The following is a 23,563-nucleotide window of genomic DNA, read 5'->3' as shown; positions in this document are numbered from 1 at the left end:
TGTAAGTAGTGACTTAACAACTGGCGTTCCTGTTTTGGGGAAACAGTACTGCCTGGACTTTGGAGTCAGACAGACAGAGGTTCAATTCTGTGCTCTGCTCTTTGACACCTGTATGACCTTGGTGAAATCATTTAACTTCTCTGAATCTGCAAAATGGATCTAGTAGAACTGACCTCATAAGCCTGTTTTGAGAATGAAATGAAATGTTGCAGGTAAAGTTGATAACACAGTGGTTACTCTGTGAAAAGAACTCATTATGTAGTAGCTACTACTATTTTTATGTTTTAAAAATTTTATAGTGCCCCTTTTAGGTGCATTTTCTCATTTAATGATCTTTAACATTATTAATGGGGGGAGGACGGGAGGTCTATTATCCATCGTACTTCATTTCTCCACTGAGATAGATTCCGCACGGACACATGAAGGGTCCCCCCCTGTCTCCACCATCGCCCCCCCCCCCCCATATTCCCAGGAAATGCTCTAGGAGAGGGAATCAGACGGGAGAGCGGTGGAGACAGCTGTCGTTGGAAGACATAATGATGACAGCACATGACATTAGGCCACGGCACATTCGTGACGTTCCCAGGCCCTCTGAGCACCCACGACAGTCCCGAGAAGTTCCCGTCAGGCTTGCGTCATCGCTGGTGTTCCGGGCGCTGCAGCCCCACGGGAACGCACGCGAGGGCTGCGTCCAGGGGTGACGCTGACGCACAAGTGTGCGCCGGTCCAAACAGTCCCGGGGAGGCAGCGGGTGCTGGGCAAAGCCGGGACTCGTGATGTCACAGAGGAATCTCAGGGCTTGGAAGGCTGACAGAATGCCTTTGCCAGCTCCGCACTGCAAGTAAGGAGGGAATTCGGCCTCCAGAAAGCACACTTTCACTCCAGCCTGGAGCCCCGCAGAATCAGCCCGAGACTCCTAGCAGGTATAGATTTATTCTGCTGAAACTGAGGAAAATGCGAAAGGGACGTTTTCTCATCCTGAGTCGTACCCACTAATCCCCTCTAAACAGAGGGACTGATAATTATTGCCATTAATAAGGAGCAGTCGCTCAGCCCAGCCTTCTATCTGACCTGTGGGTTCCCCCCTCCTTTGCCGAAGGGGAGGATGGAGACGGCGCAAAACCTGTAGGGGGAGCTATTTTGTTTTGAATGCAGAGTGTAATCTGCCTTTTCAAGTAAGCAAGATATTAAAATAGCCTCTCAGAGTTTCTTTTGCAGAACAATTTCACTTTCTGGGGCATTCTGGAAATGTTATAGAAAGAAGCACTGGTCATTATATAGGAAACTTCATGTAATATGCATCAGTGTGAATCTAAATTAGGAAACGAGGCCCATGTTCTCCCAATTATATCAAATGGTACTGGGCATTTTGGGGGTAAGGAAAAAAAAGTACAGGCTTTGAAGTGAGACGGATCTGGGTTCAGATCACAGCTCAGCTACTTACTTTCTAAGCAGCCTGGGGCAGATTGCTTTGTAATCCTGTAAAAAGGCAAAAAGGAAAAAGAGAGTCCTATGCGACCTCCCAGCCAAAGTTCTTATTTGGATTTAATCTGAGGATGTGTTTAAAGCTCAACCAGTAGTCGGTGCTCAACAAATGGTTTTCCTACCCTCCTTATTTCGCTAGAGTGTCAGATATTGTGCTCATTTGTACCCATCTATGAATTTTGTGTTTCTGATTGGTTTCTTGCCTTTTATATAGAAGATGTGATTAGGCTCACAAAATAGGGCACATACTCAAAAGTAGCTCTGCTTTGAAGTTAGATATCCTGTGTTCGTTATTTTGATGGGATGGTTTGAGGATGGAGTCTCCGTAGAAGAGCGTTTGATGCTGTGGGGAAACGTATTTGTGCTTGAGCACAGGTCAGAGAGAAAATAATGACAGAATGGCATTTGCTTTCTCTGGAAAGGCCTGGGCAGTGACTTGAAAATGATTCTTGAACAAAAGCATATTTCCTGGTGTACCATGAATATATGGTTGTGGCAGCTCAGGGACTGCTTGGTTCCTTGCTCAGACATAATAAGAAGGTTAAGCCTCCTCTAGAACCCAAAAGGCCATAAGATACAGCAAGCCAATTTCTCTGCCTCCAACAAAATGAAGATCGCTTTGGAATTCGTATTATAAATCACAAATGGGGCTTACTCCTAGGCCAAAGAAACAATTAGTGGTTAATCAGTAAGTGGAATCAAGAAGAAAAAAATACCAACCCACAAAAGACATCAACATATAACAAAAGAAAATGTTCTGCATGTTCTCTTCCATTGTGCTGGGCCTGGACATCTTAATGAGGAAAGATATTCTCTCAGGATAGTACCTCAGAGAGCTTATCGGAAGCGTTGCTAAGAAGTTGCTGTCTTAAATTTTTTTTCTGCAGCCACATGTATACAAGAGAATTCCATATTTGACAGCATCCTGGTACTTCCTTTATTTAACAAAGACATCTTAATTTTTCCATGACGGTAACATTTAAATTGCCTCACATCCAGTCTTAAAATAGTTGTTACACTTAAGGAGTATTATTAGAATAATGCTGGAAGGAAACATCTAGACAATTACTCTAATTCCCTCATTTTATAGGTACAACCCAGGGGCCCAAGTTTAGTGGCTTCTCAAGGTGACACAATGACTGGGGTCAGAGCTGGGTTGAGAACTCAGATTTGTATTTCCACACTGATGCTCTTTTGACTTTTTTTTGACATGTAATAATTTGAATTGTACTTGATAGTAGAAAATTTAGAGCATTAACAGGAGTTTACATGTAAGAGAATGCCACCAAACAGGCCCACTGTGGAAATCATTGCAGGATACTATAGAGGAGGGACCACAAAACCATGAAGGTTACATTGTACAGTCACAGAAAATGTGGCAAAGATAAGTTGAGTGACTTGCCCAGGACAACTTGCTAATAATGATGGAGTCCAGATATGAACTCATATCTGTATCTGGTATATCTGGTACTAGTTAGAATATCAGCTGGAGTTGGCCAAGGGTTTTACTGGACTCATTTGTGTTTAGAGTATTCTGGGAGATCTCCTGAACCTGCTTCAGGGGGCTGTGAGGAAGCTTGCACTTTGGGAACACATGGGAGAGGCTGGAAGTGGGAATTCCGACTAGCCTGAAAGAAGAAAGTTGTCCAACTTCATTTCCGTCCCTAACCACATGGGAGAATAGGTTGGCATAATAGCAAAACGCTCTGTGGCTTTGAGGTGTGTGATGTGTTATGGTGGGGGCTGTGCTTTGCTTGAGAGGTCTATGGTTTTCTCTTTTGCCCTTCAGCTTTCTGAGGCCCTCTGCCTTACAGCCCTGAAGAGGTGGCTGTCATAGTTCCTCTGACCGAATGAGGGGTAGACACAGAAGGCCCCTCTGTGAGCCTCTCTCTAGGGTTTTTGCAATTAGGCATAGTGATTGAATTAGTTCACTTTGGAGAGATGAGTTGGAAAGTCACCTAGACTTGTGATCTGAAGCTTCCATTGCTGGGATGCCATGATCTAACATGTGTTTGTAACCAGGAAACAACTGTGTGGAGAGAAAGAGGGATAGATGAATGAATGAATGAATGAATGAATGAATGAATTGCATATGCCTTCTCTTCTTCTATCTACAACGGGTACTTGAATCCTGATTTTTCAGTGTCACCATGAGTATTCTGACCATATACCAAAAATAGTGGAAATGACAGTGGGTCTTAATAATATTATTTGTGCTTGAGGTCTAGTTGTGCCCAAAGCCAACCTCTGTCCTGGGCATTTCTGAAAAAGAGGCCAATAGCTTCTCTCTCTCTCTCTCTTTTTTTTTTGATTTAAGTCAGTTCAAGTTGAGTTCTAATCCCCATGCAAGAGAAAGAGTTGTAACTGACACAGGAGCTTCACTTTACCAGTAAATTGCTTTGTTTTGCAGAATGTAAAGCCAAGCTTCAAGAAAAAAGAAAAGAAGTGCTGGGTTGGCTGCCTTTTGATTATAGTTGTTTTATTTGTTGTTTTGTTGCTTTTGTAAAGAACATGTAAGAAACTCTCCAACTGAATGCCGCATGGTGCCTAGATACTAATCCTTCTGAAGCAAAAAAAAATTTCTGTTCTCTGGATGGTTCCTGGATACTGTAGTTCTAAAGGTGAAGACTTGGAGAGGGCTGGCCAGAGTAAAATTGGGGGGGAAAAAAAAGAAAGAAAGAACCCGAAGGGGGTAGAAATGATCAAAGCAAAGAAAACCAAAAATGAATGAACTAGACTAGTTTGAAGATGATTTCATTTTCCAAAACTCCTAGCAAATTGAGAAGGCAGCCAAAAGCACAATAAGGAAAGGCTTGCTTGGGAAGGTATGCATCAGTTAAAAGCAACGGTTATGGAAACAGAAAGTCTCTCTTCCAAAATGGAGTCCTAGCATTGGAGCTCAGGGGCTATTAGCAGCCTAGATTGAACTCTTTTGTTCATCCTTGAATGAATCACTGTGGTCCCAGGGATATGATGCTGTGATTGGTCAGACTTAAATCACCTGTCTGCTCCTGGAGCTTTGGAGATAATGGACACCATCCTGTTGGGATTATGGAAAGAGTGGTACAGGGAAAGTGAGGATGCAAAAGATGAGTGAATGGAAGTCAGGAAGGTAACAACAGAAAGCATCAGATGAGAGTTGTCTTGAAAGCAGGCACTGTATAGAATCCAAGCTCCTTTAAAGACATGGGTTTTTTTGAAGATTTTATTTATTTATTTACTTATTTCTTTTAAATGGATTTTATTTATTTATTTTAGAGAGAGAGATAGAGAGCATGTGAGCACCAATGGTGGGAGTAGAGGGGGAAGGAAAGGAACAGCCAGTTCCCTGTGGCCCCATGCAGGGCTCCATCCCATGACCCTGACATCATGACCAGAGCTGAAACCAAGAGTTAGACGATTAACCAGCCACCCAGGTGCTCCTATATATTTTAGAGAGAGAGAGAAAGAGCGAGCACACGTGCAAGTGGGGGGCAGGGCAGAGGGAGAGAGAGAGAGAGAGAGAATCTCAAGCAGATTCTGTGCTGAGTGCAGAGCCCTCCTTAGGGCTCAATCTCATGACCCTGAGATCATGACCTGAGCTGAAACCAAGAGTTGGACACTTAGCCGACTGAGCCATCTTGGCGCCCCAAAGACATATTTCTAAGTGGAACATTAGTGTCTAAGATAAGCATTTCTGTGAGATTTATAGGTTTCTCTGTTTTGGAAATTTCACACTAACAGGAACAGTTCTGAAACATTTAAAATGTTAGAAACCTGTAGAATACTTTTGTTTCACAAGTATAAAAATACTGAGAAAGCATGAATTGAATATTATGAAATTATAAAGACTTCAATTTCAGTTACTTGTTATATGGCCTTGTTATCGACTCAGGATTTTCTTCAGAGTGCATTAATATAAATAATTTCACCCCATAAAGGTTGTAATTTTTGTGAAATTATCAGCCCTAGGCTTTTTGAATAGATCACATTCAGAACTTTCTCAGTGATGCAGCTACAGAGAAAAAAAACCCCACTAGCTGGGGTGACTAATTGGTTCAGCAAGAATGGTTCTTGGACTCACTTCACCACCTTTCAAGAAGGTTCCATTAAAAACAAAAAGTATATGTTGTGTTTATTCAAAGATTTGGGTTTGGTAATTTTCTCACTGTATTTTTCTTATTTCTTTCCAAAAATTTTGATGCAACAATAACTTACTAATTTTAAAATCCTCCCTCACATGTAGGAAATGCTTCTCCTGCTAAGAAAATGGATGCTCCCAACAAAAATAAATCATGTGAAAGATAAATAGATGTTGGATAAACACAGTGTTGGAAGAAAACAAGATGGTGGTCATGCCATTCTTATCCGACTTTCACTTCTTCAACTTGATACTCCACCTTCAGAAACAGGTAAACATGCCATCTATCATATTTTCTATTTCCTTTGTAGTAAATTTTACTGGTTTTAATCACTGTATGTTGTTGACTTGATGTAATATGCAGTATTTGAGTTGAAAGGGGCATGAACAGCTAAAACAACATCTCATTTTTTTAGGGACCTTTATTCTTAAACACAGGAAGTTGTAAAATCACCAATGGCAAATTTCATTAGTTTTAGGCAATGCTATAAGTGATGGTATTCTGTTGAGTTAATGCCTTGAACACGAATCAGAAGATTAACTATTGTGGCAAACTGTCAATCTTTACTCCTAAATTATGGTGAGTAGAGAATTTTTTGTTCTGGCTTTGAAGTTGAATTATTCTCTTCACTCAGTACGTCAGTCAGAAAAGAGATTTGTCTTCTCAGCTGAGCTCTGCATGGTTTTCTTTAGGTAATTAATATTTCCTCTTTCCCCTCCACTATGCCATTACTTTGTTATTATTCTCATTCATCAAGTCTCAAATATTTCTTTAAAATTCTGAGGGGCTTGACAGGTTAAACTGTATCCCATTATTGATGATATTAAACAACACAGTCTGAAAACTTGTCTTTAGGCTTTCTGTCAGATTTTCAGTAAAATGTCATTATATTTGCATCTTTATTTCTTTAAGAGAGAGAAAGAGGTCATTCAGATCCACATGCTAAAGCTCTCTACAACATGTTTTTAGACCAAAAAAAGATGGTTTAGGAAAGAAGAAAAAAATCATTTTTTGGAAAGCATTCTAAAATATCTATCATCAACAGGCATATGAGCTTGAGTGCACACAAATATTTGTCCAAGAGTGCTCATTGTTGCCATATTTGTATCTGCTAACAAAAAATAGAAACAACCTTAATTTCTGAATGAATAAAAAGTTCAATAAGCCATCACAATGTAATTTATATATGATTTAAAAAGGATAAAGTACATTTAACTGGACTCACTTGAAATGGAACTCATTAAATATTACTAGGAACAAAAAAGCAGCTGCATATTAGTCCATATAGTAGAATCATTTTTTTTGGTCAAATATATGTCTTTATCTTGTATATATGAATGCATATGAACCGTTCATTGTAGTTACCTCCGAGTAGTGAGAATTGTCAGTAATGAGTTATCAAGGGCTTTGGCTGTTACCTTAACACACTCTTGTGTTTTTTTAATGATAAGCATGTATCAAGATTTTAAAATGCACGTGGACAAAATAAAATAAGTTATTAAGTTATTAAGCACTCTCATTTTACAAGTGAGAGAACTAGCGTGGAGAAATTAAATGACTTTCTTACCGTAGCACAGCTCATTCAAGCTAGAGATGGAATTTGAATCCAAGTCTTTGGGCTTTCAACTTCTGTATGATTACTCTCGTTTATTACTCCTCTTCCTTACATTAATCAGAAAAAAATAATTTTAATCATTGATATCCACATCTTTGAAATCAAAAAGAAACAAAAACCTTTGCCCCCACCAGAAAAACCTTGGAATTCAAATTTTAGAAGCTTAGAACTTACTTTTCTTCACAGTATCTATAAATGTACTTTCTTATATGCATTGGAATTAAATGCCTCTCCATAGTTTTCCAGATAAGTGGTATTATCATCTAATAAATAGGTTAACCCTAGCACAGGGAAGAAATTTCTTAATCAACTAAAAACTAAAATTGAGTAATCAGTCTGCAAAATTAAGAGGAGGAGGGCTGGCGGCTTGGAAGGGAGGACTGCATTTGTGTTGCTTTGTGTCATAGTCTAATCACACAACACTAGGGAAAGTCTCTATGGCTCTATCTTCTGACAGAGGTGCTCATTGCAGTAATACCTATGAATCGGCTTCACAAAGACTAACTATCCAGGCGGGCTCCCCATTGGGCTGTTTCTTCTGCTTTTTACTTGGTCTCCTTCCTTCCTTCCTCTCTGGCTACCCTCAAAAAGTGCCTCCACACAGATGCTCCAGTGTCGGGAGTCTCCCTGTTGAGTAATTTATTCATTGTTTTCTTCCAGTCTTCTTCCAGTTGTGACATTTAGACTGATTAAACCATGGATTCTCTTTCTGGGGGATCTGAACTCTTCGAGTGCTGAGGAAGAAAACATTGCAAGGGAGAGTGAAAGGAGACGAGCAACAGAATAGGCAGTTTTTGAGCTAAATGTCAACGTCAGCTAGTCATCAGTATCCTCTTCCTTACCTGTCATCAATCTACTTCTTGTCATCGTCAGAGCTACCAATTACTGGGCATTGATTGGGAGCCAGGCATAGGAGTCGGCACTTGACATGAGCCTATGCCTCAGTACAGTCCTTTGCGTTGGGTACTATTATTATTCCATTTGTATGTAAGAAATGGAAGCAAATAAGGTGTAGGTGATTTGTTCAAGGTCATCCTGGCTAAGGACTGCCTTGCCTGTTTTGGAGGGTATTGTCTTCTCCCAGGATTCAGTCTTGGAATTAAAAAAAAACAACAAAAAAACCCAAAGACCAAGGGACCATAATAAGATTCATCAAAGAAGCAGAATCCTCCAACACATTCTTTTCCTCATTGTGTTCAGCTTATTAGTATATAGGGGAACTCGGAGTTTCTAAAAACATCTATTGATTTCCTTGTGTGTAGAGATTTACAGAGACAGTTTGTAAGCCTCAGATGCCGTTGCAACATTCACTGCTTTGCTGTGGATAGGAATGATGTTTGTGAAAGAAGGCCAAGTAATGTCATCATTTGGCCTCATTTGTGAAATGGATGGCTGTGTTCCTGGCACTGAGAAAGATGCCCCAAAGCCATTTGAAAGATGAAAGGGCTTATCTTGAAACAAGGTTTTCTGGAAGATCACAAACCAACCGCCTAAAATGTTAGTTGAGATAAAACGAGAGCAAAGAACTATTGGAATCTTCAAGTTGAAATTTCTAATTAGGATTTTAACAGCATGTGAGGAAATTATTCTTGCTGCAGCCTTTGGATTTGATTCTTCTTATAGGAAGGGGAGAAAGTTTTCTTATCCCTTGCTTATGGACTTCAAAGATATACAGTGATGGGAATGTTTTCATTTTGCCCAGCTTTGGTATCGGGGCGTTCCTGTTGGATTCTCCAGTCACAATTCTTGTCTGCAGCTTGGGGCTGATTTTAATATAAATAGCAGGTTTATCCTATCTCAGGTGCTTATTAAAATGTCATTCAGCAATTAGCTGAATCAAGAAAGGAACATAGTACACCTTTATTCTGCCTCAAAGCTTATAGATATCTAAGCTGAGAATCTCACTTTGCTTCCACCGCACCGAAGCAGCTGTTGGTTTGGGTGCCTGGGCTCTAAATTTATAAGGAGACAGTGTTGCTCTTTGGAGATATCTGAAGGGGAGTAACTTCTGCTACCCTCTCTCTGCTAACATCACCAACTAATTTTGGAAGTGATAGCAGTTGATTCCCTAAGGCCATCAGCTGCTATGTAATATGTTATTAAATATAATAATTACATTCAAATAGCCTACAAATGTTTAGTTTTCACATAACCTTGAAAGTTGGATATCAAGTGCTATCCTAAAAGGAAGGAAGGAAGGAAGGAAGGAAGGAAGGAAGGAAGGAAAAGAAAGAAAGAAAGAGAGAGAAAGAGAGAGAGAGAGAGAGAGAGAGAGAGAGAGATGCTTTACCCCCATAAAATCCAGACTGCAATAATGTATGTATCACTATTAGCAACAGGATTTTTTTCCCTCCTCCAGTGGATTTGGGGACAATCTCTGCGATGTTGCTATCATATAAAGGGTTAAGTTTTTTAGGACAAGTCTGAAAGAGTTTAATTTTCTCAGCACGTTGTCTCATCTCTGGTAGCTGCCACAACACGCCTCATTTGGGTAGCACACAGTTGACACATCGTTTGGGCATGGAAAAAGTAACAAAAATCAGGAATTTCCCTTCCTCACTCTCAGCAGTGAGTGCCATGAAGAAATATAAATAAAGATACGCATGCTTAGTATAATGAAATATTATTTCCAATTCTGTTTGGTTCTGAATTAATAATAAGTGAACAGAAAAGAAGTTCAGTACAAAGAGTATGCTCTGCCACTTGAAAAATTTCAATAATTAGGTTAATTGACATATTAATTTTTCTTCTTATTATTTTTTAGAATTGACAACTACTCCACTAGCCTACCTGCTATTAAATATATTTTCCCCCCAAGGAAACTGGCTCAAATCTGACTTTTAATCATTCTTTTCAAAATTCTGGATTAGGAGTCTCTCTGCCCCCCCCCCCAAAAGACATTGGTCCAGCTTCTGAAATGGTGGAATAAGGACCTCTGAAAATTCACTGTTCTATAAAAGAAATGAGAACTCTGGAAAAAACTGTCAAAATCAACTTTTGGGAATCTCTGGAAGTTAACCGAAAACTTGTAACAATCTAGGAAGAGTCTATTTTTAAAAAAATGGCTGAATCTTGGCAAGATTTATGGCATTTTAGAACTTGTCATAATTCTACCCTCTTTCTGAACTCAGTAGCCTTGAAAACCAACAGGCTTGCCAGGCACTGGAGGGGAGAAACGGCTTTGGAGCTCCCCTAAAGATTGATCACTAGAGAATTTCCACTATTTGGTCTGTCTGTAAGTTAGCTTGTTTGTTTTAAATCATAACAATGTGTATTATTTATTTAGTAAAACGTTCTGAAAGAATATTCTGTGGTTCAATGATAGTATTAAACACCCAAGATTTTTCCATCATTCTGAGTGAACTGATGTATCTTCCTTGTGTTGGTAGCCTCATGGTCCCAAGATGGCTGTCTCAGTTTCAGGTACTGTGTCCCTAGCATCTTACGCAGGAAGGAGGGGAATATGTGGGAGAACAGTCTCCTTGCCTTAGTGGAGAAAATTTCACAAGCTCAAATGATGTTCTCTTATGTCTTATTTACCAGAACTGGGCCACATTGCCACTCCTAGTTGCAATGGAGGTTGGAAAAGAGAATATTTGGCAAAGGGGACAAGAATTATCATGATTTATTCAGAAAAATTATGACTTATCTCTAGGAGTTTGGCACAGTAAAGCCTGAACAAAAAAGGATCTTATTTTCTTTCTTTCTTACCTTTTTTTTTTTTTTTTAAATCTGTAAAGACTTTGGGTCAGAAGGAAACTAACAGTTTCCTGACCCTGACCAACTAACAGTTGGTCACAGGCAAGAATTGTCCCTGATTCATTTTTTTAAAAATTGAAGTATAGTTAATATATAATATCCTACTAGTTTCTGGTGTATATCATGGTCATTTGATACTTTTATACACTATGAAATGATCCCAGCAATAAGTCTAGCTACTATTTGTCAACATACAAAGTTATTACGTTATTTTTTACTGTATTCTCTATGCTTGTTACCTCTAGGAGTTTGTACCTCTTAATTCCCTTCACCTATTTTGCCTGCCCCATCCCCCCCGCCCCTGAAACCCTCCTCCTTGTGGTAACCAAGAGTTTGTTTCCTGTGTCTATGAGTCTATTTCTGTCTTGTTTCACTTGTTCATCCGTTTTATTTTTTAGATTCCACTTATAAGTGCAATCATACAGTATTTGTCTTTTTCTGACTTATTTCACTTTGTATAATATCCTCTGGGTCCATCCATGATGCAAACAGCAAGATTTCATTCTTTTTATGACTGAGTAATATTCTATTATATATAGATACCACTTCTTTATTCATTTATCAGTGTACACTTGGGTTGTTTCCATATCTTGGCTATTATAAATAATGTTGCAATGAACGTAGGGGTGCATATAGCTCTTCGAATTGATGTTTTTATTTTCTCTGGATAAAAAACCACAAGTGGAATAGCTAGCTCATCTGGTAGTTCTATTTTTATTTTTATTTTTGAGGAACCTCCATTACTGTTTTCCATGGTGGCTGCACCAATGTACATTCCTACCAATAGTATATGAGTGTTCCCTTTTCTCCACTTCTTCACTAACAATTGTCATCTCTCCTCTTTTTGATCATCACCATTCTGACAGGTATGATGAAATAGTTACCTCATTGTAGTTTTGATATGCATTTCCTCCAATGATTCGTGATGTTGAGCACCTTTTCATGTGCTTGTTGTCCGTGTGTGTATCTTCTTTGGAAAAATGTCTCTTCAAATCCTCTGCCCATTCTTTAGTCTGGTTGGTCTTTTTGATATTAAATTGTATAAGTTCTTTATATGTTTTGGATTTTAACCTCTTATTAAACATATTATTTGCAAATATCTTCTTCCATTCAGTAGGTTGCCTTTTCATTTCATTGATGGGTTTCTTCACTGTGCAGAAGCTTTTCAGTTTGATGTAATCTCACCTGTTTAACTTTTGTTGCCCTTGCCTGGGGAGAGAGGTCCAAAAAATAATGCTAAGATCAATGTCAAAGAGCTTATTATGTTTTTTTTTCCTGCGAGTTTTGTGGTTTCAGTTCTTACATTCAAGTCTTTAATCCATTTTGAATTTATTTTCAAATTGGTGTAAGATAGTGGTACATTTTCATTCTTTTGCATGCAGTGGTCTAGTTTTTCTAATACTATTTATTGAAGAGACTGTCTTTTCCCTGTGGTATATTCTTGCCTCCTTTGTTGTAGATTAATTGACTATGTAAGCCTGGGATTTATCTCTGGGTTCTCTATTCTATTCTGTTGAACTTTGTGTCTCTTTTGTGTGTGTGTGTGTGTGTGTGTGTGTGCGTGCGTGTGTGTGTGTGTGTGACAGAATCATACTGTTTTGATTACTATAGCTTTGTAGAATAGTTTGAAATCAGGGAGCACAATACCAACCCTTTTCTTCTTTCTCAAGATTACTTTGGCTACTTGGGTTTTTTTGTGGTTCCATACAAATTTTAAGGTTGTTTTCTGTGAAAAATGTCATTTTTTTTATTGTTCTTGATGTCATTAAGATTGTATATATGTATGTATATATTTAGAGTATAAACAGGGGGAGGGACAGAGGAGAGAGAGAGAGAGAAGCAGACTTCCCACTAAGTGCGGAGCCCAACACAGGGCTTGTTCTCACAACCCTGAGATCATGACCTGAGCCAAAATCAAGAGTCAGATGCTTACCCAACTGGGCCACTCAGGCACCCATGCCATTGGTGTTTTGATGAGGTTAGCATTAAATCTGTAGATTGCTTTGGGTAGTCTGGACATTTTAATAATATTAATTCTTCTAGTCTTTGAGCATGGTATTATCTTTCCATTTATTTGTGTTATTTTTAATTTTTTTAATCAGTGTCTTATAGTTTTCAGATTATAGGTCTTTTTACCTCTTTGGTTAAGTTTATTACTATGAATTTTATAATTTTATTCCTTTTATACAATTATAAATAAGATTATTTTTAAAATTTTTCTTTCTGATAGCTCGTTATTAGTAGATAGAAACACAAATTATTTCTGTATGTTAATTTTGTATCTTGTGGCTTTATTGAAATCATTTATTCTAATAGTTTTTTTGATGGAGTTTTTTTTTTTTTTAAGATTTTATTTATTTATTTGACAGCGAGGGAGATAGCCAGCGAGAGGGGGAACACAGGCAGGGGTAGTGGGAGAGGAAGAAGCAGGCTCCCAGTGGAGGAGCCTGATGTGGGGCTCCATCCCAGAATGCTGGGATCACGCCCTGAGCTGAAGGCAGATGCTTAATGACTAAGCCACGCAGGCGCCCCTTGATGGAGTTTTTAGGTTTTCTATATACGTAAGAACTTGGTATATGTATACAATGGAATATTATTCAGGTGTAAAAAAAGAGTGCATACCAGTATATGCTACAACATGGATGAACCTCAAAACGTTATGCTAAGTGAAAGAAGTCCATCCAAAAGGCCACATATTGTAGCATTCCACTTATATGAATTGTCCATAGACAGATTTATAGAGCTATAAGGTAGATTATTGTAGGGGCAAGGTGGAAGAGGAGGTAGGGAGTGACTTTTCGTGTTTAATATATGGGGATTCTTTTGGTAGTGATGAAAATGTTCTGGAATTAGGCAGTGGTGATGGTTGCACAACTTTGTGAATATACAAAAAACACTGAGTTGTATGTTTTCAAAGGACAAATTTTATCGTTTGTGAATTATATCTCAATAAAGCTGTTATTTTAAAAAAGTCACTCCCCAGCTGTTTTCAATTAATGCTCTCAGGGCTTATGTGTATGAATGACTCAGCAGAACCCAGTTGTGTCTAACTTATATTTTTAAGAGAGCCAAAGTATTTTGCAACACAGCAAACATATATTAAACAAAATGTAATCATCACATTTCAGTGTTATAAACTAGATAAATAAAACAGACTTCTTCACAGGCACCATATGGAGATGGGATTCACCCACAAATACATCCAAGTTGTTTTGGTCATTTTACACTGAACTTGGGTTGGCAGAGAGAGAAAGGGAAGTTGAGGCAGAATAATCCACTCCTGATGATTTTGTTCTTGATCAGCAACAATAAAAAGGCTTTTGTTAGATTCTTCACTGACCAGCCTGGCTCCCTTTTACTGATTACCTTCAACAGATAATAGTTTCTTGGCTAGGTACTGGTAATTATTTTAGATGTTGAGATTTCACTGTGATTAAATTAATTAAAATCTGTCTTCCTGGCATCCTACATAAAGCCTATACCTCTCAGAGTTTAAGTAGGTTCTTTTACCCTTAAATTGGAGAATGATTAAAAAGAGATTGGCATCTCCTTGAAAAAGAAAAACTCAGACTCCTCTACCTAGTATCATAATAAAAAATGATAATCAACAAAGCAGTTGAGCTTTTGGCAATGAGGATGACTTTAGACCTGAACTGCTCCTTTGTATTTTTTGTTGGTTTGTTTATTTCTTTCCAGGTAAATATCTTTGTTTATTTAATGTTCACATTTTATTCTAACATTCCAAAATTAATATTTTGTTCCCAACCCTAGGGATGTACAAGAATGTATTACAAATAGATAATATCCTGCTGGGATGTTTTTAAATGCTGTTAGAAATAACCAGCTGCGTCATTAAAAAGAGGGTGCATGGAAGAAATTTTAACAGTTTGAGTTTTGAGACTTTATTTTTTAGGTGTTCATATGTATAAATATTTATATTTTGCCCTCTGCTGACTTAAGTCTTACATGCTCATATGATCTTGATATAACCAAGGAGGTACACCTGAGTAAATGTAATTGTGAAATAGGATTGCAATTTAAATATTCCATGGGAGCATACTAAGGATATTGTTTATGCTGTGGGTTGACAAGTTATTTCAGGGAGAGGTTGAAACATAGATCAAGTATAACTCTTCCTCCCAGTGAACCTCTCTTGCTGTTTGACAATTATTCTACTTTAGACATATTTATATTAAGTTTGTCACAAGAGGACAAAGAGGAAGGCTTTGAACTGTCATCTGCAAACTGAATAATCTATATCATTTTTTACATTTTAAGGAATTCGGGGGCAAAACTTGTTTAGATCTGATTTATACTGTGGAATTCCCATATGGATATGAATATGGTAATATTGAAGGGTAATTTAGATTTCCTGTTGCTTTTTCCTGGTGGCTGGTTTTTGCTAAATAATGCATATAAATTACAAATTAGAGGGAACAATGTCTTTAGAATTTTTTTTAATGATTTTTTATTATATTATGTTAGTCACCATACAGTACATCCCCGGTTTCCGATGTAAGGCTCGATGATTCATTAGTTGTGTATAACACCAGTGCACCATGCAATACGTGCCCTCCTTACTACCCATCACCGGTCTATCCCATTCCCCCACCCCCCTCCCCTCTGAGGCCCTCAGTTTGTTTCTCATAGTCCATAGTCTCTCATGTTTCATTCCCCCTTCTGATTACCCCCCCTTTCTTTATCCCTTTCTTCCCCTAGTGATCATCCTAGTTCTTATGTTCCATAGATGAGAGAAATCATATGATAGTTGTCTTTCTCTGCTTGACTTATTTCACTTAGCATTATCTCCTCCAATGCCGTCCATGTTGTAGCAAATGTTGAGAACTCGTTCTTTCTGATAGCTGAGTAATATTCCATTGTATATATGGACCACAACTTCTTAATCCAGTCATCTGTTGAAGGGTATCTCAGCTCCTCCCACGATTTAGCTATTGTGGACATTGCTGCTATGAACATTGGGGTGCATATGGCCCTTCTCTTCACTACGTCTGTATCTTTAGGGTAAACACCCAGTAGTGCAATGGCTGGATCATAGGGTAGCTCAATTTTTAACTTTTTAAGGGACCTCCACACTGTTTTCCAGAGTGGCTGTACCAACTTGCATTCCCACCAACAATGTAGGAGGGATCCCCTTTCTCCACATCCTCTCCAACAATCGTTGTTTCTTGCCTTGTCTATTTTTGCCATTCTAACTGGTGTAAGGTGGTATCTCAGTGTGGTTTTGATTTGAATTTCCCTGATGGCTAATGATTTTGAACATTTTTTCATGTGTCTGTTAGCCATTTGTATGTCTTCATTGGAAAAGTGTCTGTTCATATCTTCTGCCCATTTTATGATTTGTTTATTTGTTTCTCGTGTATTGAGTTTGAGAAGTTCTTTGTAGATCTTGGATACCAGTCTTTTATCTGTAGTGTCATTTGCAAATATATTCTCCCATTCCGTGGGCTGCCTCTTAGTTTTTCTGACTGTTTCCTTGGCTGTGCAGAAACTTTTAATCTTGATGAAGTCCCATAAATTCATTTTATCTTTTGTTTCTCTTGCCTTTGGGGATGTGTCATGAAAAAGGTTGCTTTGGCCGATGTCGTAGAGGTTGTTGCCTATGTTCTCCTCTAGAATTTTGATGGATTCCTGTCTCACATCGAGGTCTTTCATCCATTTGGAGTTTATTTTTGTGTATGGTGTGAGATAGTGGTCAAGTTTCATTCTCTTGCATGTAGCTGTCCAATTTTCCCAGCACCATTTATTGAAGAGACTGTCTTTTTTCCACCGGATGTTTTTTCCTGCTTTATCAAATATTAGTTGCCCAAAGAGCCGAGGGTCCATTTCTGGGCTCTCTATTCTGTTCCATTGGTCTATGTGTCTGTTTTTGTGCCAGTACCATGCTGTCTTTGTGATCACAGCTTTGTAGTACAGCTCGAAATCCGGCATTGTGATGCCCCCAGCTTTGTTTTTCCTTTTCCACAGTTCCTTGGAGATTTGCGGCCTTTTCTGTTTCCATACAAATTTAAGGACTGTTTGTTCCAGTTCTTTGAAAAATGTCCTCGGTATTTTGATCGGGATAGCATTGAAAGTGTAGATTGCTCTGGGTAGCATGGACATTTTAACTATGTTAATTCTTCCGATCCATGAGCATGCAATAGCTTTCCATCTTTTTATGTCTTCCTCAATGTCTTTCAAGAGTGATTTATAGTTTCTAGAATATAGGTCCTTTACGTCTCTGGTTAAGTTAATTCCAAGGTAACGTATGGTTTTTGGTGCTATTGTAAATGGGATGGATTCCCTAATTTCTCTTTCTTTGGTCTCGTTATTCGTGTATAGAAATGCAACTGATTTCTGAGCATTGATTTTGTATCCCGCCACGTTACTGAATTGCTCTATAACTTCTAATAGTTTGGGAGTGGCTTCTTTTGGGTTTTCCATATAGAGTATCATGTCATCTGCGAAGAGAGACATTTTGACTTCTTCTTTGCCGATTTGAATACCTTTGATCCCTTTTTGTCGTCTGATTGCTGTTGCAAGGACTTCTAGTACTATGTTGAATAATAGTGGCGAGAGTGGGCATCCTTGTTGAGCTCCTGATCTTAAGGGAAAGGCTTCCAGCTTTTCCCCATTGAGAATAATATTTGCAGTAGGCTTTTCATAGATGGCTTTTATGAGATTGAGAAATGTACCTTCTATTCCTACACTCTGAAGGGTTTTAATCAGGAAAGGATGCTGTCTTTAGAATTTTGAACCTGTGTTGGTGACCAAAGTAGTCCAGCATTGTTGTAAACAACTGAAAGGTTTGAAAATATTTCTAAATGACATAGAATGGTATTGTCCCAGATCTGCTCAGCAACATGAATCCCAGAAGGAAGAATTAGATTAGTAGGAAAATGAGGTTGGCCAATTTTGGAACAAATACATCCAAAATGGGAGTGCCTTTTCAGACTTTGGTCGGACTTGAACTAATTCAAATTAATTGAATTAATCTCTGAAAGTTCCAGAGATTAAATCCAGGAATTTTAGGGTGACATATCCCCATGTATACGTGAATGCATGATAACATTTCCATGTCCCATTCGATGCAGACATCACTAATGGGTCAGGATGAACTTTATTCTTAAACCACAATATAAAGTATGATAGCCAGCCTCCAGGATGTCTCCCAATGATCCTAGCTTCCCTTGTGTATCCATGCCCTTCTGTAGTTCCATCCCATATTGCCTAAGACTGGCCTGTTTGACTAGTACAATACCACAGAAATGAAGTATAGAAAAAGTGTGTGACTTCCAAGGCTGTCATAAAAGACATTGTAATGACTGCCTTGCTGTCTCTTGGATTCCTCCCTCTGGGGGCAGCCAGCTGCCATGTCATGAGAACTCTCAAGCAACCCTATGGAGAGTTCTATATGATGAGGCCTCCCCCTAACCCTTAGCACTAACTTGGTAGCCATCTGAGTAAACCCTCTTAGAAGTAGGTCCTCCAGCCCCAGTCATGTCTTCAGTTGATTAAGACCTCATGAGAGGCCTGGAGCCAGAACCACCCAGCTAAGCTTCTCCTAATTTCCTGACTTCTAGGAGCTACAAGAGATAATCAGTGTTTATTGTTGTTTTGGAATGCTGAATTTGGGGGTAATTTGTTACAAAGCAATAGATAACTGATGCATAATGTTTGAAAGGTGATCCTAGCAAGCTTCAGGGAGGGAGTAAGGAAAATGAGTGAAGGAAGGCAGGTAGGTCCTTAAAGGGTATGTAAATGTGGGCAATTGGACTCAGTCCCATCAGAGACACTTTGCAGATTGTTTAGTTTGTACCTGAGAATTGTGTCACAAAGGGATGGGGGAAGCTTGCATATCTTTACACCAACTCCCATTCGTCATTGGATGAAGAGGGCCAGGTGGGCATTAAATCCTCAATACTTCCTGGCTGCCTTGCCCCTGGCCTTTTAAAGAATCAGAAAATCCTCAGAGAAGTAGAAAGCTACAGGTGGTTGAAATGGGAGGCTGTCAGCCTATAAAAGAACAGTCCACCAAGGCCACAGGTGAACTCAAGGTGGGGGCAGACTGAGTGGATTGGGGGGTCGATTATAGAGTGGGACTTAAATAATGTCTGCCATACAGCTTCAGTCTTCTTCCCTGCCACACTCTGAGCAGCCACCCCCAATAAATCCGAGTTAGGATTTGAGATGAGATCCCACTGGTCTTCTGTAGTCCTCTAGTCTAGAATATACTCCCCACTCTTCGTTCTGCCCCTCTCACTCAACACCACTTTCCACCTAGTGAGTTCTTACTTAACACTCAAAGATCAAAGTTAGCTAGCCAGCGAAACTTCCCTAATAATGCTTGTTTGCCTGGCTAAGTTACCCTCCCTTTCTTTGCTGGTCATTGCTTTAAACAGTCACGTGGATGGTAATCACTTCTTTATGTGTTCATCTCCTTGACTTCCCTGCTGGTGAACTTTTGCTCATCTTTATACTCCCAGTGTCTGGCATGTATTAGGCCCTTAAAAAATGTGAGCTAAAAGAGCAGGACTAGAGGCCTTGAGGGAAAGGCTCAAAACTCAGTGTTCCACAATATTCCCTCAGAGCTCATTCTCCCACAGAGATACTCACAGCCATGTGTTTTACTGTGGGTAAAAGAAACGTTATTTACATACTTTTGGATGTACTTGGATTGCTCTCTATAGGAGTAATCCAAGTGAGAATAAAGATTCTGCCAAACTGGATTTAGGAAGATAAAATTTTATTCCTCAAGCCATCCAATACTTGAATTTACTTACCATATGTATTTTTTAAATTGCTGTGTTCCACTGGCTTGGTAGAGAAACTTTTTTGCTTTAAAAAATGGTCCCTCCTCAGCAAAGTCATTCAATGGCTATATTGCCATGTTAAGTGTGGCATGAGGTTTGGTTCCTATTATTAAAGTTTGAAAGATATTGTTTATATGGGGAGAAGGGGAAGGGAAGTGACCAGCACTATTTCAAAGCTGGCATTGTTTCTAAAGGTCCCGGGGGAATGTTACCATCCCCAAACATTAACAGATGTCATTCTCCTGTCCTGGGTTGACCTAAGGCCCTTACCCACAGTTCGCTTGTGCAGCGATTTAGCCCGTGTAGATTTCGTCATCTTTCCCTCCAGGGCAGGACAAGCAAAGAGAAGAGAAGTGAGTTTCATTTTACCTCATTTTGTTTTGTTTTTCTCTCATCACAGCCACTCCATGGCTTATGTTGAGAGCATCTAATAGTTGCTGGACCTGGAGGATCCCTTCTTGCTGGATGCCAAGAGTTAAATGGATTCAGTGCATTTTCCAGGGGGCATTATGAAAGGTGCTAACAGATGTCGATTTCAGCTTTGTCATTAAAGTGCTTCTCAAAAGCCACCTGATGTCTCTGGGTTAGAGCTTTTCTTTCAGCCTTTTCTCATTACATTTTCGCTCTGTTTTGTGAATAAACCTTTGAAGAAATCTGAGAGCTATTTTGGAAACCCAAGGAGTAGAACACTTGAAATGTCTAAGCTCTGAAATATGCATTTGACCTTATTCCTTGTGCCAGTGGTCCGGGGAAGGCAAAGGCAGATGCTAAGTATACTTCTGTACGCCGAAAGATGATAGTTTTTAAAAAATTAACCATAAATTTTATTATAATTACATATATGCACACAATTTTCCACTGTGGTCCTTGTAAAAAATCCTTAAAATTTGGTGTTAAAAATTCATGTCATGTTTGGAAGCTTTGAGTGGTTTTATTTATCCTAAAGGTGTATGTAATAAATCTAATAATATGCATTTGAATACTCTTTCTTTCTATAGTTACCTGTCATAGAGACAAGGAATAAATGTCAGCATAGCTTTACAATTTGCATTTTCATAAATGGTTTGGGACCAATCTGACTGCAGGTAAATCATAGAAATCTCCCAATTCAGTTGATTTCATTTCACTTCAGTTGTAGTTGACACAACCTAGTTTTGTTGGGGCCTGATTCAATTAGGATTGCATGCAATATATGACTTTTTACAACAACAAACAGAAAAGTAGTATCCTGTGTATCTCTAAGAGTGCCCTTTGACATAAATAGCCCCACTTTCAGCATGTAGGAAATGACTTGGTACAGACACGAAATGTCAAGGTTATATCTTGTATTTGCTGGCCAAGCATTCCTGTCTCTTTTCTTAGAGAAAAGCAGTCCAAGTGTCCATGTAGGATGACCAACCTTTAATTCCCAGTCTTTCTCCCCTTCCCTTAGATGGGGAGGATTCTACTTTGAGACTCCTGGAGTGGCTGCAAGACTCAGGGTAGGCCAATCCAAAAACCCAGTTTCTCCAGATTACAATGATTATTTCAGGGATGTTTGGGCACCTGTCCAAATCAAGCCTTTCTGAGAACTTCTGCTGGAATTATCAGGTGAGAGTTGCACATGTCTTCAGAATCTTGGATGTCAGGAAACTTAAATGTCAGTGGCCATGGTGGTGGAGAGAATCTGCCCTCTCTAGGAAGCAGTTCAGAGGAAAACAGCCAAGAGATGGTGAGAAAGAGTCCTTTGAGATCTAGCCATGCCAGGAACAACTGACCTTAGCCTTCCCTCATAAATAAGCCAGTAAGATCCCCTTTTGTTGTTGTTGTTGTTGTTGTTGTTGTTTACCCTCTGTGAGTCGGAACCCAAAGCCAACTACAGAGCTGTTTGGGAGATCCTTTGGAGGGTGGAGTGTGACTTCCTGCAGACTTGACTGGCTCCTGGGAAGTGAGGTAAGGAGGTCCATAAAGAGATACCCTCCTCTGGCTATCACTCCAGTTCTTTGCCTTGAATACCTGATTTCTGGCAATTGCTCTTTTATCCATTTTTTTTGGGTGAAGGAAACCAGAACAAATGCAGAACATGTGCCTGGGTCTCATCCCTGCTCTATACTAACCCCCAAACTCATGCAAATCCTTTCTAGCACTAAAAGCTCAGCTTTCCCTCTGTGGGCTGCAATTTCTTCAATGTTCAGTCGAGGTGGGTACATTTCGAGCTGTTCTGAGGAGCCCTGGCCTTGAGGTCCTGGGGAAGGATTAACCTTAGGAAATAAAGGAGATCAAGTCATCACATTTGGGGTTTCCCTACTGCATTTCCCATCCTGTTCAAACTGCAAGTAATCTTTTACTTATTTTATGTTCATATTGCATTTGAAGAAGGAAAAAAAAGCCTTTTTCTTAACAGTGTTTGAAAACCATTTAGGTCTCTAAGTTTCTTTCCTGCTTGTTTCTCTGACATCTATAAGATATTAATCTCTGAGAACTTTATGTTTAAGTGTCTAGAGCCTAGTCTCTGCGTCCGCTGAGCTAAATCTCTTGATTGATGTGTTGAGCCAAAGGTGCTGTGTTCAGCCCTCTCCCATTTCAACATTGTTGGTTTGCTTTCTTGGTGATGTTAATCCTGTTCAGATCACTGACCTCTTCTCTAAAAAAGAGCCTATTAGATACATGGTTTAGTGTATTTCTTTCTTTTTAAAGGAAACTGTTAATTTTTTAAATCACATAAGTAGTACTTGCTCATTATTAGAGATTTTAAAAAATCAAAATACCAAAGGGGAAACTATCTTCCATAGTCCCACTACCCTAAAATAAGCAACTCTTCTGCTGAAATCTCCCTGATAGCTTTCTGTTGCATTTTTTGAAATTTAAAATTTTAGTTGACATACAGTGCGATATTGGTTTCTGGAGTAGAATTTGGTGATTCATCACTTACATGCAACAACCAGTGCTCATCATAACAAGTGCCCACTTTTAATACCATCACCCATCTAACCCATCCCCTACCCACCTCCTTCCGTCAACCCTCAGTTTGTTCTCTATTGTTAAATATCACTTATGGCTTATTTCCCTCTCTCCTTTTTTTCTTTTCCCCCTTCCCATATGCTCATCTATGTTCTTTCTTAAATTCCACATATGGGTGAGATCATATGGTATTTGTCTTTCTCTGTCTGACTCATTTCACCTAGCATAATACACTCTAGCTCCAACTACATCATTGAAAATGGCAAGATTCCATTCTTTTTTATGGCCAACTAATAGTCCGTCATATATATATATCTCACATCTTCTTTGTCCATTCATCAGTCGATGGAGATTTGGGCTCTTTCCATAATTTGGCTATCACTGATAATACTGCTATAAATATCAGGGTGCATGTATCCCTCCGAATCTGTATTTTTGTATCCTTTGGGTAAATACCTAGTAGTACCATTGCTGGATTGTAGAGTAGTTCTCTTTTTAATTTTTTGAGGAACCTCCAAGCTGTTCTCCAGAGTGGCTATGACAGTTTGCATTCCCACCAACAGTGCAAGAGGTTTTCCCTTTCTCCACATCCCCACCAACACCTGTTGTTTCTTGTGTTGTTAATTTTAGCCATTCTGACAGGGGTGTGGTGTTATCTCACAGTGGTTTTGATTTGTATTTCCCTGATGATGAGTGATGTTGAGCATCTTTTCATGTCTCTATTAGCCATCTGGATGTCTTCTTTGTACAAGTGTCTATTCATGTCTTCTGCCCATTTTTTTTCAAGATTTATTTATTTCAGAGAGACAGAGAGGGAGAGGCAGAGGTAGAGA

At 39.0% G+C, this 23,563-nt stretch overlaps 1 long non-coding RNA gene across 1 annotated transcript in view; it reads left to right on the top strand.

Moving 5' to 3' along the window:
* The first annotated feature begins 659 nt into the window (after positions 1-659).
* The window catches only part of LOC123001176 (uncharacterized), a 391,628-nt gene continuing 368,724 nt past the window's right edge, over positions 660-23,563 (top strand). The window contains exons 1-2 of the long non-coding RNA XR_006409805.3: positions 660-923; positions 5,711-5,876. This is a non-coding gene — a long non-coding RNA (uncharacterized LOC123001176). The remainder of the gene's footprint in view (positions 924-5,710; positions 5,877-23,563) is intronic.

The sequence above is a fragment of the Ursus arctos genome, unplaced genomic scaffold, assembly GCF_023065955.2.
Source record: "Ursus arctos isolate Adak ecotype North America unplaced genomic scaffold, UrsArc2.0 scaffold_14, whole genome shotgun sequence".
Classification (NCBI taxonomy): domain Eukaryota; kingdom Metazoa; phylum Chordata; class Mammalia; order Carnivora; family Ursidae; genus Ursus; species Ursus arctos.
This window is presented reverse-complemented; position numbering and strand designations above follow the sequence as displayed.